Here is a 14,606-nt window from a genome sequence, read left to right as displayed (position 1 = left end):
ATAAAAGCGTCTCCTGAGTATGCCTTCACAATTTCCATCTCTAAATAAAGACATATTGTTCTGTGATTCGATCCCATCTCATTCCAACAATTACTTAATTTCACTGGAACTGGTGTGCATTATTGGACTCTTCCTAGCTGCTCATATATAATTCTTTCAACCATCCAAAACATTACGTATGAATATCATTAGATGTATGGTGTACATAATATTATTGTAATTGTTTATTTCTAGAGCAAAAACATAGCAAGTAGGTATCATTCTATTTAAATTGGATAGTTTACCATGCTGCCACATAATTTATCAACAGTAGAAGTCTTTATGAAATGTTTGTAGTATGACAAAATAATGTATTAATTTTAGAGATTTCACACAAAATAAAACGTTCAACCTATTTAAAATTGTATTTATGACATACTGTGTTCTGCTTCGGAGAATTTTATTTAATACAATTATAAAACAACTGTATCCGTAGATTTCTTTTACGAAATGATAATATAGAGTGGAAAACATATGTGTATATTGATACTCACGTATTGATAGCAATTGAAGCTACAATATTTAACACTAATTGATATAATAGATGAATGATACAACAGCTAACATATCGATTACTTAATCAACAAACAGTAATGTTGCGTTGTCTTTCAAATGATGTTCCATTATGTTAAAATATAATGAATATTGTGATTAGAACAATTTTTTACATACTTCTAAAGCAGCAAATATGATGCTTACAACAAAATACATACAAATGTGTTTGTTACTTGTGAATTTGTTTTTGATTCTAAAGACAAATTTGATGCATACACCTATATACTCTTGACGTGCATAAAAGGAAATGTCGTTGCTATATATGTCAATGCACATATTGTAGTCTTACATGTAAAAGATTTTAGGTCAAATTGATTTCATGTTTATTTTAACGAATCCCCTTCTTTTTGTACTTTATCTGATATGTAACATAATGGAGTATAACATTACGTGCATTAAAACGTAAAGATTGAATCAAGATATTCAGAGATTGAATCAAAACTACGTACCCATTTGCGTGACCAATATAACGCACTTCTACTTAAGCATCTAAGACTAACCTTCCATTAAGCGTCCATATTTTGAAACCCGTACATAGGATATTCCAATACTTTCACTCGAAGGAAATATTCAAATTGATTAAAAAAAACAACTGACTTAATTGCAACTATAGTAAAGTATACATTGTTCGCTAGTTGTCTTCGATGCCACGCTTAATTGCATGCGTGGAGAGCATGCCCGCGACCGTTCGGTCTATTTAATGGACACGTACCGCTCAAATGTATCGCACACCGCCCATAGTTCTACTATACTTTGTATTCTCATGCACGAGGTGCACCGTCAGAATTTGTCATCTAATTCTGACTCGCCTAAGCGATGTAATCCCATTCTCGGAGAGTGTGAGATACTCCCACTGCGCGGTCAGACCGAGTCCTGAGTAAATAGCAGTTAACCTCCTGGTTGAGACAAACTGCTAGCGAGTGAGTCCTACCATGCTCTGCAGCCATGGTGCCCGAGCGTTTCAAGGCGAGCTCACCTCCCGCATACGCTCACCGTTAACCAGATTCCAGGGATTAGGTTCCACTTGGTACTGAAACCCACGGTATGACCACAGCCCGGTAGAGTTCAAGCCAAATCCGGGGCCCCAGTAAATGACCGGGGGGTTGTTCAATCCCGGCCCAGCCTACCTCTATCGTTCAATTGGCAACCGCCTTGTTGTGTAGAGGTACCACGCACACGTCGAGATACCCCAGTATCTCCTCCCGGACCCAATGGTACGCGTTAAGTCACCATATGAGTTTGGTGCCGGCCCATATCCCACAGAGTTTCTTCCCTTTAACAGGATCAGAACTGTTACTCAGATTCGTGGGATTGGCCTCTCCCCCACCTCCGTTTGGTCCCCCTGCAGGCAGGAATCCGACACTTCCCCCCGGTAGGGCCGTGCAAACAATACGGGACTTCCTCTAATTACGGTAGAGGTACACCGTATATTACCATAGCCAATGACTGATGTAGACGGTTTGGTCAAAAGCTGACATTGTCATTTCCCCTGGTAGGCCCGCCCAAACAATACGGGGACAACTTTATTTTACGTGTTTGGGTACCACGTACACGCTGCAGCTAAGCTACTTGTTCGAGACCTAATGGTACGTGTAGGCCACCATTAGAAGGAATACTCACACCTTTCTCGGTAGGGCCGTTCAAGCAATACGGAACTACCTCTGATTACAGTAGAGGAACACTGTACATTACCAGACCCAATGGCTAATGTAGACTGTCTACCTTTAAGACAATGGCCAATTGGGAGCGGCGGCTCCCCTGGTAGGGTCGTGAGCTCCTGCACCCAGTGAATGTGTAAGCCTGGGACGAAGGAGCGACCCACTTTCTCAGCACTCCTGAGGTACAAGTATGCGTTAGGATACCAAGTATCCCATCCCGGAACCAAGAGAACGCATAACACTCTGTTTGAGGACAACCTAGATCATCCTCCCGGTAGGGCACTGGATCCGCCCCCACTCTTGGACACTCCAGCTACCCATTCTTTCATAAGTGTTAGGGCATCACGTAGCCTTATCTCCCGGATCCAAGGGCACGGCGTAGTTGTCCATTTCGGAGGGTACCCGAGGGCTGACCTTCGCCGGTAGGTACGGCACTCGAGACTATCTACCTCACTGAGGACGTGATGAGTTCACACGTACTCTCCCAGATCAAATGGCACGAGTTATTTGCCCATTTCGGAGCATAGCCGAAGCTTCACCTCCGCCGGTAGGTTGTTATCCTGATTTGCACCGACAACTAAATAGATATTTGTCAGCATTTAGCACAGGAGAGAAAAGAGTGAAACATGTTTCCACGGTGCTCCCGAAACCCTGGTTACCTGGTTCCCACAAGGCATGTGACCAGGCCATACACTGGGGTCCCTCCCTCTTTCTGAGCACGGGCTTGGGACCGGCCACGGAGGGGTTCGTATAGTATACAGTGAGTTTAAAGTATAGAGTGGTTGCCGAATTTATTTTGAGATTTATTGATAACACCTACCTAATATCCTTCTGAATATCATCAGTCATACATTATATGTGGATAAACCGTTATGTATTTTTGACAGGGAGTATAAATAACATTCAATTCATTGAGATATTAATTTGATTCTAGATTAGCGTTTGCCTTAGATCTACTGTACGTGTGGATATTTGTCTTAGGTCGTTTTCAACGTATCTTCCCTTAAATATGCAAATATTTAATTATTCAATTCAAAGCAATAAGATCAGTGTTTAATTTTAGCTCATATAAGAAGATAAGAAAGCAATAAAATGAAAGTTGTAGTTGTAGCCGTGTACTACACGCCATAACGAAAAATAATTATTCTTACAATTATTCAAGTCTCAGCATCATGCTGTGTTACAAATGTCCTCGAAATGATCGTCCAATGATATCTTAGTATTCCGGGTCTTGTTAGTGCTACAAAGTTTTGAAAGAATGTAAGCTGACAGTGATGATTTGTTTCTTTCATCTTTGCTGATAATATTTTTTTTACGTTTTATAGTAATATGATTCAGTAAAGTGGTTTTTACTCTTTAGTAGGACCTTGGTACATTAACACATTCTATTTAATATTTCCAGGAATGTGTTGACCTATCTTTCATATTTACGAATTTTTAAGAAAAAAAACCAGTTTTAATTAGTATAATGTAAAACGTTTTACGATTAGTTGGTTCTTCATGTATTCTTCTAGGATTAGAAAGGAAAACAAAAATATGCATAAGTGAATCTTTTTATCTTAAACTGGATTTTGAATTTTGTTAGATATTTCACACAGTGGGATTTAGAAGGTATTTCTCCAAAGATCAGCAAAATTAGGAATTATTTCGAGTTTAAATTAAGTACAAGAGTACAAAGTTTCTTCGTTTCAGTAGAATATGAACATGATAATAAACATAAATATGTTTAGTAGCGTACGTTTTAACTGTGTAAATTGTCAAAAGCAACAAAAGGTAAATGATTTCTAGGAGTAAGGTATATACTTTCGTAAACTTCGATATTCCAGGTATTTTTCCTTTCATGGGAAAATTTAAATTTAGGAGTCTTCTGATCTAATTATAGTATGGAAATTAGCCTTGCTGTAACATGAGATTGTGTAGATGAATTTAGATACTCTTCTTGGCATACTGCAATGACTACATTAACAATATATTAATAAATTTTGAATATGATAGATTAACTCCCTTATTAAGAGGTCTCGGCTTGTAAGACAGTGAATAAGCTTTGGATTAAATTCGGTTATTATTGACCCAAAATGTTTGCCTTGACCTAAAACTACTTCAAAAAATGTTTCACCCCTTACCCAGAGTAATACTTGCATCACTTGAGGACAATTTTGCCGCCTCCGGATTCTGGCGCCCGGGCGCCCAGGTCAATGACCTAGGAGTACTTTTGATCACTCCCTCTAGATTCCGGGAGGGGTACATAGAACCACCCGCTCAATTTTGATATTGGTACATAGAACCACCCCCCTTAAATTTTGGAATTTGCCAAATCTAATAATTTGGTGTGGTAGCCTAGGACCAAAGTATGTACCTCTGTCAGTGTTGGGAATCTATCGCGTTCCCTTGCGTGGGTAAAAAATTGCCAAATGTCAAATTACAAGATTTTTTAAACCTAATTTATCCCCTTTCATTAAGTTTAATTACTCTATATAGTTATATGGGGGTGTACAGAGGTCCATTCCCTTTCATAAGACATGAGTACATTGATGCGCCCTTTTAAAAATTAGGTACAGTTACATTGGCCCACCTTTAAATTTTGGAAATTGCTAAATTTAAACATTTGATATAATAGCAAAGGACCTAATATATATCACTATAACTTTGGGTGGTCCACCTCGTTCCCTTTCAGGGGTACAAAATTACAAATATATAAACGTAAGTAATACGTTGTACTACGTGTTTGGTTTTTGGCTCAATTTATACCCTTTGATGAGGTCCTATTACCTTACAGGGTTATATGGTCATGTATAAGTGTCAATTCCCTATCATAAAACATAGGTACATTGATGCATCCCTTTGATTTTTGGGAGGGGTACATTGGCAAACGCCCTAAATTTTGGAAATTCTCCAATTTAAGCATTCTAAATTATAGTATAGGACCTCAATAAGTAACATAATACATTTGGATGATCCACCTCGTTTCTTTTCATGGGAAAGAGATTGTCAAAGATTAGTACGACCACGTGTTTGATTTTGAACTAAGTTATCCCATTTGATGAGATAATGTTATCTTATATGATTATATGGATATGTATAAGGGTCAATTATCTTACATAAGACATATGTATATGAGTTCACCCTTTTTAAAATTTGGGAGGGGTACCTTGGCCCACCCTTAAATTTTGGAAATTGTTTCATATAAACATTTGGTATTATAGTATAGGACATCAATATGTATCGCTATAAATTTGGGTGATCCTTCACCTTCCCTTTCAAGGGTAAAGAACTACCAAAAATCAAATTTCGAATGTTAATGATCCATTGTATTTCATTTGGTGAGGTCTTATCTTATATGATTATCTGGGCATGTATAGGGGTATATTTTTTAAGATATAGATACATTGGTGCATCCGTTGAAAAATTTATAGAAGTGCATTTGCTACCCACCTTAAATTTTGGGAATTGCCAAATTAAACATTTAATATGGTACTATAGGACCCTAATATGTATTAATATAAATTTGTATGGTCCATTTTTGTTCCCTTTTATGGATAAGAAATGTTAAAAAATCAAATTTCGGAGGTTACTGACCCCCTTTGATGCGTTTTTATTACATTATATGACATATGAATATTTTCAGGTGTTTATTTTATTTTTTATTATGCCTCAGGTGTTTATTATGACTCAGTTTATTCCCTTTGATAAGGATTTAGCACGTTATATGAGTATGGACAGAGGTTTATTACCTTTACATCTTTATGTTCCGTTTTAAATTTTCTTGCGGTACATAGAACCATTCCCTCAATTTGGGAAATATCAAATCACAAAATCTGTAAGAGTTTTCTAGGACTCCTTGAAAAATATTTCTGTCCTTCTTATATCCAAATATTTAACTTTCGAATGTAATTGAGGATCTTTTTCATTGAATGTGTACAGGATTGATTACATTTTTATGAGAGACAGATGTATTTGTGTACCAATCTTCAATTTTATAAGCATTACATTTCTTATCGTCATATCAACAATTGCTAGTTGCTTTTAAAATTGGGTATCCCATTCTCTGGGTAAATCATTTTCAAATATTAGTTTGATCATGAGGTCAGTTATTGACCTATGACGGGATTAGGAGTCCATTACATTGGTACATTGAAATTTTGTAGGGGAATTTGGGAATTGTCAAAATGAAAATACGTCATTAATTTTGAGAATTCCCGCCTATGGACCAAATATAAACGTAAGCAGTACGCTGTACCACGTGATTCACCTTGCTCAGGTAGTGTACAGGGATTCATTTCCTTTGTTGTGGTACTTCTTAAGTTTGAGTACACTCTTCTAGAAAACAGTTGGGACTGCTAAGGAAAACAATAGACAGACATTATTGACCTTACTGAACATATAATGATATGGTTAATTTTAAGAGAGGTATATCGAGAGAAGTATTCCTAAAATTTGTGAATTGTGATAAATATAATTTTAACATAAGGCGCGAAATTTGAAATAATACTTTGAACTTCAGTCACAGCTCATAGTCTAAGATCATTGGTGGTGGTTGATTTGCTCTTGAACTTTACAAATTTGATAGCTTACCTTATTGAATGTTATGGCTCATAGTCTAAAGGCAATACATGCTACAACACTGAAATTTAGTCAGAAGGTATTGTAATCTGACACTGGCAAAGTTATTTTTGATGCTAGTTAATTGGATTATCACTATCTTTCGTGCAATCTGATTGGTTGATCACTATCGTTCACGCAATCTGATTGGTTGATGATTTTTGAAACTTTGCTGCATTAAATTTTGTTATTTTAATATTTATCGATTACTGTTTAAAAATTTTGGTTTGAACAAATTCGTTCAATATTTTGCACTCATTGTTAAAATACGTTTATTTTTAATCGAATAGTTAAAACCGGATAACGTTTGACAGTTAACCTTCAAACGTAAAAGTATTTGTTTTATTTTTTTCGATTGATTTTTCGTTTCAAAATCTGTTTGAAATTTTTGTATGTTACATTTTTTCATTTCAAAATATTGTTTGAAAGTTTTTCTTTCAAAATTTTATTTGTAAACCTTTTGTTTGAATTTTTTGTTTTTAAAAATTTTGGTTTCAAATTTTTAAGTTTGTGCACTCATTGGTAAAAAACCGTTTCATAACAGTTTAGAACAAAACCATCTGTCAACTTTGTTTATCATGATGCAATAGTACACGTCAGAACATGGGGTTGTACTTGGTATAAAAATACAATTCATTCAAATGAGTCATTTTATTACACTGCACTGATAATTACATACATCCTTACCACATTATGGTTCTGGATATTGTCGATACAATGTATTTTGAACTTCTTGAACTAGTTTGTCCTTAGCGTATAATTTTAAATCTAACTGAAGTCTTTTAAGGTCTGCTGCTATGTCAATTGGTAGAACTCAATGTCAATTTGATCAGAAATAAACTGTTTATCAATACAGGTATGCACCTACGAACGATGGTAACAACCATTACAATATATAGGTACATGTTGTACAATATGCATGACACTTTTCTGAAAATAGTACTTTTTTAGGAGTACACTTGTTTTGCTGCACACTTCAATTGCATGTTTAACACACTGGAAAACATTGATGAATTTGTTCCATTCCGTTGGCGTTAGAAACACCATGTTGCGGGCTTCATGTAATCTACTCTTTTTATTTAACAGCACCATCTTCTTTTCCAGGGCTGTACGTAGTACCACTTCATGATTTAAGCCTAATGATTTGACTATGGTCACATTTAGCTCATCATGAAATTAATCATTCATTTGGACGATTCGTGAACATAGTATTTTCCAGTCATCAAAGTTCTTTTGTACACCAATTTGTTCTGCTTTGCCGAATCGAATCACAGGTTCAAACGTTGTAGCACAGATACAAACCATGACAGGTTTTCCTTCAAATATATATATCGGATAATAGCTTGCGAAGAGGAATTGTTTATTGTTAGAAGTACACATCTTGCCTGCCGAATCGCACTTGCAGGAATGATTTCATGGGCTGACGCAGTATTTGCTGATTTCATAGTTATTGCTGACGTCATTGGAAAGAAATGTGCTAAAAAAACAAATTCATAGATCGCATTCTGATTAAAGATTTCAGCATATAGCTACGGCTGACGTTATTGAAAAAGAATGTGATGACGTTTGAATTCATGATTTCATCACAATTGCTGACGAAACCAAATTTACAGATCCGGTTGTGTACTAAATTCAAATTGATGACTCCGTCCAACGAGTCTTTTATAGCTTATAGATACTGATCCAGTGTTTAAGAAACGTAATAGTTCTTCCTGTTTAGAAGCATCCATGTGTAAATATCTTACTAGAAAATACTATGCTTATCATTTTCAAACTTCACTACGATTCTTTATCCGAACTTCGTAGGAGTCATTTGACTAGCTAAAATTTTATAAGGTATATTCTGTTGTAAATCGGTAAGTGACTTCAGCACATGACGTCAGTTTAGAAACTGCAGACAAGTAGCCATGATACGTTATGAAGAATACTATCTCGAATGACGATACAAACCTCATGACTTTGCATTACCAAGTTCTGACGTGTACTATTGCATCACGATAAACAATGTTGCCAGATGTTTTTGTCCTAAACAGTTACGAAACTGTTTTTTACCAATGAGTGCACAAATTTAAAAATTTGAAACCAAAATTTTCCAAACCAGAATTTCAAACAAAAAGTTTACAAACCAAAAATTCAAACAAAAATTTTCAAACAATAATTTAGAAACAAAATTTTGAGACAAACATTTTTAAACAAAAAATGCGAACAACATGTTTTAAACTAAAATTTGGAAACGAAAAATTTCAGAAAACGAAACAAAAAATTCCAACCAAATTTTGAAACGAAAAGGTTTGGAGCAAAAAATTCCAAACAAAATTTTCAAACAAAAAATCAAATAGAATTTCATAAAAAAAATAACAAACAAATATTTCAAACAAAAACTTTGAAAGAAAAAAATTAAAAAATAAAACTAAAAATTGTCAAAGAAATAATTCCACGTTTCACTGTTAAAATTAAACTTTATCCTGCTTTTTCTTATTCGATTACAAAATTGACGGCTTTCATCATATTTATCAGTGGGTGCAAACCTTTGAACGAAAGTGTTCATCCAAGATTTTTAAACAGTATTCGATAAAAATGAAACAAAACTTAAAACTGAATGCAGCAAAGTTTTGAAAATCATCAACCAATCAGATTGCGTGAAAGGTAGTGATCAACCAATCCGATTGCACGTAAGATAGTGATCATCCGATCAACTTGTATCAAAAATAACTTTGCCAGTGTCAGATTACATCACCTTCTGACTAAATTTCAGTGTTGTAGCAAGTATTGCATTTGGACTATGAGTCATAAGATTCAATAAGGTTAGCTATTGATTTCTAATGCTTAACGGCAAATCAACCACCACCAATGATCTTAGACTATGACCTGTGACTGAAGTTCAAAGTATTGTTTTAAATTTCGTTAAAATTTTGTTTACCGGAATTCTAAAATTTAAAGAATACTTGTCTCGATACATCTGTCTTAAAATTAACAATACCATTATATGTTGAGTAAGGTCAATATGTCCGCCAATTATTTACCTTACCAGACCCAACTCTTTTCTAGAAGAGTGTACTCAAACTTAAGAAGTACCACAACAAAGAAAATGAATCCCTGTACACTACCTCATCAAGGTCAATCACGTGTTACATTGTATTGCTATCGTTTATATTTGGCCCATAGGCGGGAATAATCAAAATTAATGACGTAAGTTCATTTTGACAATTCACAAATTATTCTACAAAGTTTCAATGTACCAATATCATGGACTCCTAATCCCGTCATAGGTCAATAACTGACCACAAGATCATACTCATATTTGATAATGACTTACCCAAAGGATGAGATACCACCCAATTCTAAGAAAAACTAGAAATTATTGATTTAACAATAAGAAATATATCTCTCCCCAAAATTAAGATTATTACACAAATACACGTGCATTTTCTGAAAAAAGTAATAAATCCTGTACTCATTCTATGATAAAGCCGTATAAAAGAAGATAAAATAGGTAAACTACCTTCGAAATTTGAATATTTGGCCATAAGAGGGACACCAACACTTTTCAAAGAGTCCTATAAAAGTTTTACTGAATTTTGTTATTTCATATTTCCCAGGTTCAAGGAATGGTTCTATGTACCACAACAAAATTTAAAAGGGAACATAAAGATATAAAGGCAATACACCTCAGTCCATACTCATATAACGTGCTAAATCCTTATCAAAGGGAATAAATTGAGTCAATAATCGAACACGTGGTCATACTAATTTCTGGTAATTTTTACCCATGAAAGGGAACGAAATTTATAAGAACCTATATTATTATACCACATTGGGCAATTTAAGGGTGAGCCAATGTACCTCTGTCAAATATTAAGATGGGAACAACGATGTTCTCATGTCTTATAAAGGAAAATAAAGCCCTGAAAACATTCATATGTCATATAAGGTAATAAAACCGCTTCAAAGGGTTTAAATAACCTCCGGAGTTTGTATTTTTAACACTTTTATCCATATAATGGAAAAAAAATTGGACCGCGCAAATTTATACTAACACATATTAGGGTTCTATAAAACTATATTAAATGTTTTCATTTGGCAATTTCCAAAATTTAAAGTGAGGGCCAATGTACTGCTTCAAGTTTATCAACGAACGCACCAATGTATCTATATCTTAAAACATAGAATAACTCCTATAGATGCCCATAAAATCATATAAGGTAATAAGACCTCATCAAATGAAATAAAATGGGACAATAACCTCCGAAATTTGATTTTTGGTATTTCGTTACCCATGAAAGGGGACATGATGGATCACCCAAATTTATAGCGGTACATATTGATTTCCTATACTATAAAACCAAATGCTTATATTAAACAATTTCCAAAATTTAAGGGTGGGCCTAGGTACCCCTCCCAAGTTTTAAAAGAGTGCACTCATACACCTATGTCTTATGTAAGATAGTTGACCCCTAACATGCCCATATAATCATATAAGATAGTAGGATCTCATCAAAGGGGATAGTTTAGGTCAATACCAAACACGTGGTCGTACTAATTTTCGACAATCTTTTACCCATGAAAAGGAATGAGGTGGAACATCCAAATTTATCATGACAAATTTTGAGGTCCTGCACTATAATACCGAATGTTTAAATTGGAGAATTTCCAAAATTTAAAAGCGAACCAAGGTACTCTTTCCAAACATTTGAAGCGGTGCATCAATATACCCATGTCTTGTGATACGAAATGAACACGTGTATACGCCCATATAACCATATAATGTAATAGAACCTCATCAAAGGGGAAAAATGGGCCTGAAACCAAACACGTGGTTGTACTAAAATTTGACAATTTTGTACCCCTAAAAGAGAACGAATTGAACCACCAAAATTAATAATAATATATATTAGGGTCCTATACTATAATTCAAAATGTTTAAATTAGACAATTTCCAAAAATTAAGGGGTGGGCCAATGTACCCCTTCCAAACATTAAGAGGTGAATCAATGTACCTGTGTTTTATGATAGGGAATGGACACATGAACATGACAATATAACCATATAAGGTAATAGAACATCATCAAAGGGGATATAATATGCCACAAAACAAGCACGTGGTACAACGTATTGCTTACGTTTATATTTTGGCAATTTTGTACCCCTAAAAGGGTACAAGGTGGATGGACCACCGAAATTTATAGTGATCTGTATTAGGGTCCCATACTATGATACCAAATGTTTAAATTTGGCAATTTCCAAAATTGGAGGGGAGAGGCCAAGGTACCCCTAAGAAAAATTTAAAGGAGTGCATCAATATAGCCATATCTTATGAATGGGAATGGACTTCTAGACATGCCCATATAACTATATATGGTAATAACTCCTTATCAGAGAGGTTAAATTAAGTCAAAAAACTCCGAAATTTGATTTTTTCGCAATTCTTTACCCATGAAAGAGAACGAGGTGGACCCAAATACTAATAAGGGTACATACCCTGGTTCTAGGCTACCATACCAAATTTTCAGATTTGACAATTTCCAAAGTTTAAGGGGGGTTTCCTATGTATCCCTGCCACATTTTAGGGGTGGACCAAGGTACCCCTGCCAAAATCTAGAGGAGGTGGTCCTAAGTACCTCTAGGCCATTAACCCTAGGCCAAGGTCATTACCTTCGACCTATGACGTCACAAATCTCAGGGTCAAAGTCCAAAACGCGATCAGGTCATGCAAGTACTACTCCCAGACCCCTTACGAATTATCATATCATGCTTACTCAAAAGTGAATGTTTTTTTTTTTTTTTAATCTTGTTGGGAGCGATCGAAATATTTTGACACTTTAACAGAGTATAGATCATTTAAAGGTAATCAAGAAAGTTTTTCGCTTTTTCACCCACCACCTTAGAACATCGACATGGCACCTAAGATGTACTGGAAGATACAAAATGGTCTCCGTCAGCATCGACTGCCTTCTGTCAATTTTCTGGAAGGCCATTGTTTCCATTGCGTTAGAACTTGGTGGGCTGTGAAATGAAACACCTATAAGGTGCAATTTGCACCTCTATTAGGAATTTAAACTGGCGTTCTCTAAGGTAATTGTATCCTCGTCGCCAGAAGTGCCTTTACATCGCAGTGACGGGTATGTGACCGCGCAGTACTCCAAGGAAGGGATGGTTGTATAAGAATTTTTGATTAATTTTGAAGAGTTTTTATTTTGACTAGTAAATTAACATAGGTATAGGGAGTAAAGACACAGATTTGAAGCATCAGTGCACGAAAAGATTCGTATTCTCAGTTTTCCTAATTATTGTTTTATATGTTAAGTTAAACATCACGATATGTATCACTGATATCGCAGATCGGATTACTTTGTAAAATCGTGTCTGTAACCTATTGTCAAAACATTCATCTTCAGACATGATGTAGAGAGAAGAGAAAGAGATAAGACATCTGTAATATATGTATATGTGACTCGATAAGTAATTGTAGAAATTAGTTAAAGGACACGTAAGAGAGCGAAAAGGAGGTCTAGAAGTATGAACTTTTTAGAAACGTCCTAGATAGGTGAAAATATAGTTAAAAATTGCAGAAGGTATCATGTAATTTATCTTTCTTTTCTTATATCCTAGTATACTTTTTCTTCTACATTCAAACATCTCTATTCAGAATTACGAGATAAAGGTGAAGAGAGAAACATTTCCATCTCAAGAGTTGTATCAGAAAAAAATCTTTTGACTTAGAAAAGATTCGAACTCGCAACCCTTGAATCCAAGATTGTGCGCTCTACCGATTGAGCTAACAATTGCTGTTGCAGAACCCTGATTTCTACAACTACCGGTTGCTGAATGGTGTGTATTAACGAAATTGGCCGAGATAATTGCTTTATATACCTTTTACAATAATAATAATAATAATAATAATAATAATAATAATAATAATAATAATAATAATAATAATAATAATAATAATAATAATAATAAAGAGGAAGAAGAAGAAGAAGAACAGAATTTAAAAAGTCGCATTGTTAAAAGTTTGGTGTGCGAAGTTAGTCCTAATATGAGATTATATTTATTATATATAGGGTCTAATAAATGTAAGCGTGGTTTATTCGTGCGTGCTACTCAAACTGTGCAACTCACTACCGTAGTCTCATAAGGGTTGTACGCATATGGTACAGTAGCTTTGTGTCCCCCAACCGTGAAGAAAGTTTCGGTTTGAACCTATGCGTGTCCTAAGAGGAAGGAGGAGATTCAAAGAAAGAAAAGTGGTTTAGAAATAATTCAAAAATATAATATCTCACGAGGTGAGGTGATATAGAGTTCAGCGTGTCTTTGAGCTGTGACTCTATACAAGGTGTGCATCTACGACTTAACGTGGAACCCGAACCACACGACTCCTGCCGGGAATCGAAACCCGTATCATCTATAGCTCTATCATGAGAGACACACAAGGGCGCCCATATTGTGGTTTTCAAAGGGGGCAAGTATAAGCGACATTTCAAATATAGTTGCAAATTTTGGGGTAAATATTCAAACAATTTTATTTGGTTTTCGATCTTGCAAAGTATAATTTCCTCTAGCGCCCCCTCTTACCCCCTTAATGGGCGCCCCTGGAGACACAGGGACATGCAAAAATAATCGAAAATAAACGATATTAATGTTAAATCCATAGCTTTTGAGTACATGAATTATGAAACCTTCTATATCGTTCACATCAAAGTTTAGCATTATCGGCATGGAGGTTTAATGGGAGGGGTGAAAATTCAATAATTCTTA

This window comes from Thermobia domestica, chromosome 1 (genome assembly GCF_964235325.1).
Source record: "Thermobia domestica chromosome 1, izTheDome1.hap1.1, whole genome shotgun sequence".
Taxonomy (NCBI): Eukaryota; Metazoa; Arthropoda; class Insecta; order Zygentoma; family Lepismatidae; genus Thermobia; species Thermobia domestica.
The sequence above is the reverse complement of the archived record's forward strand: the minus strand, read 5'-3'. Positions refer to the sequence as shown.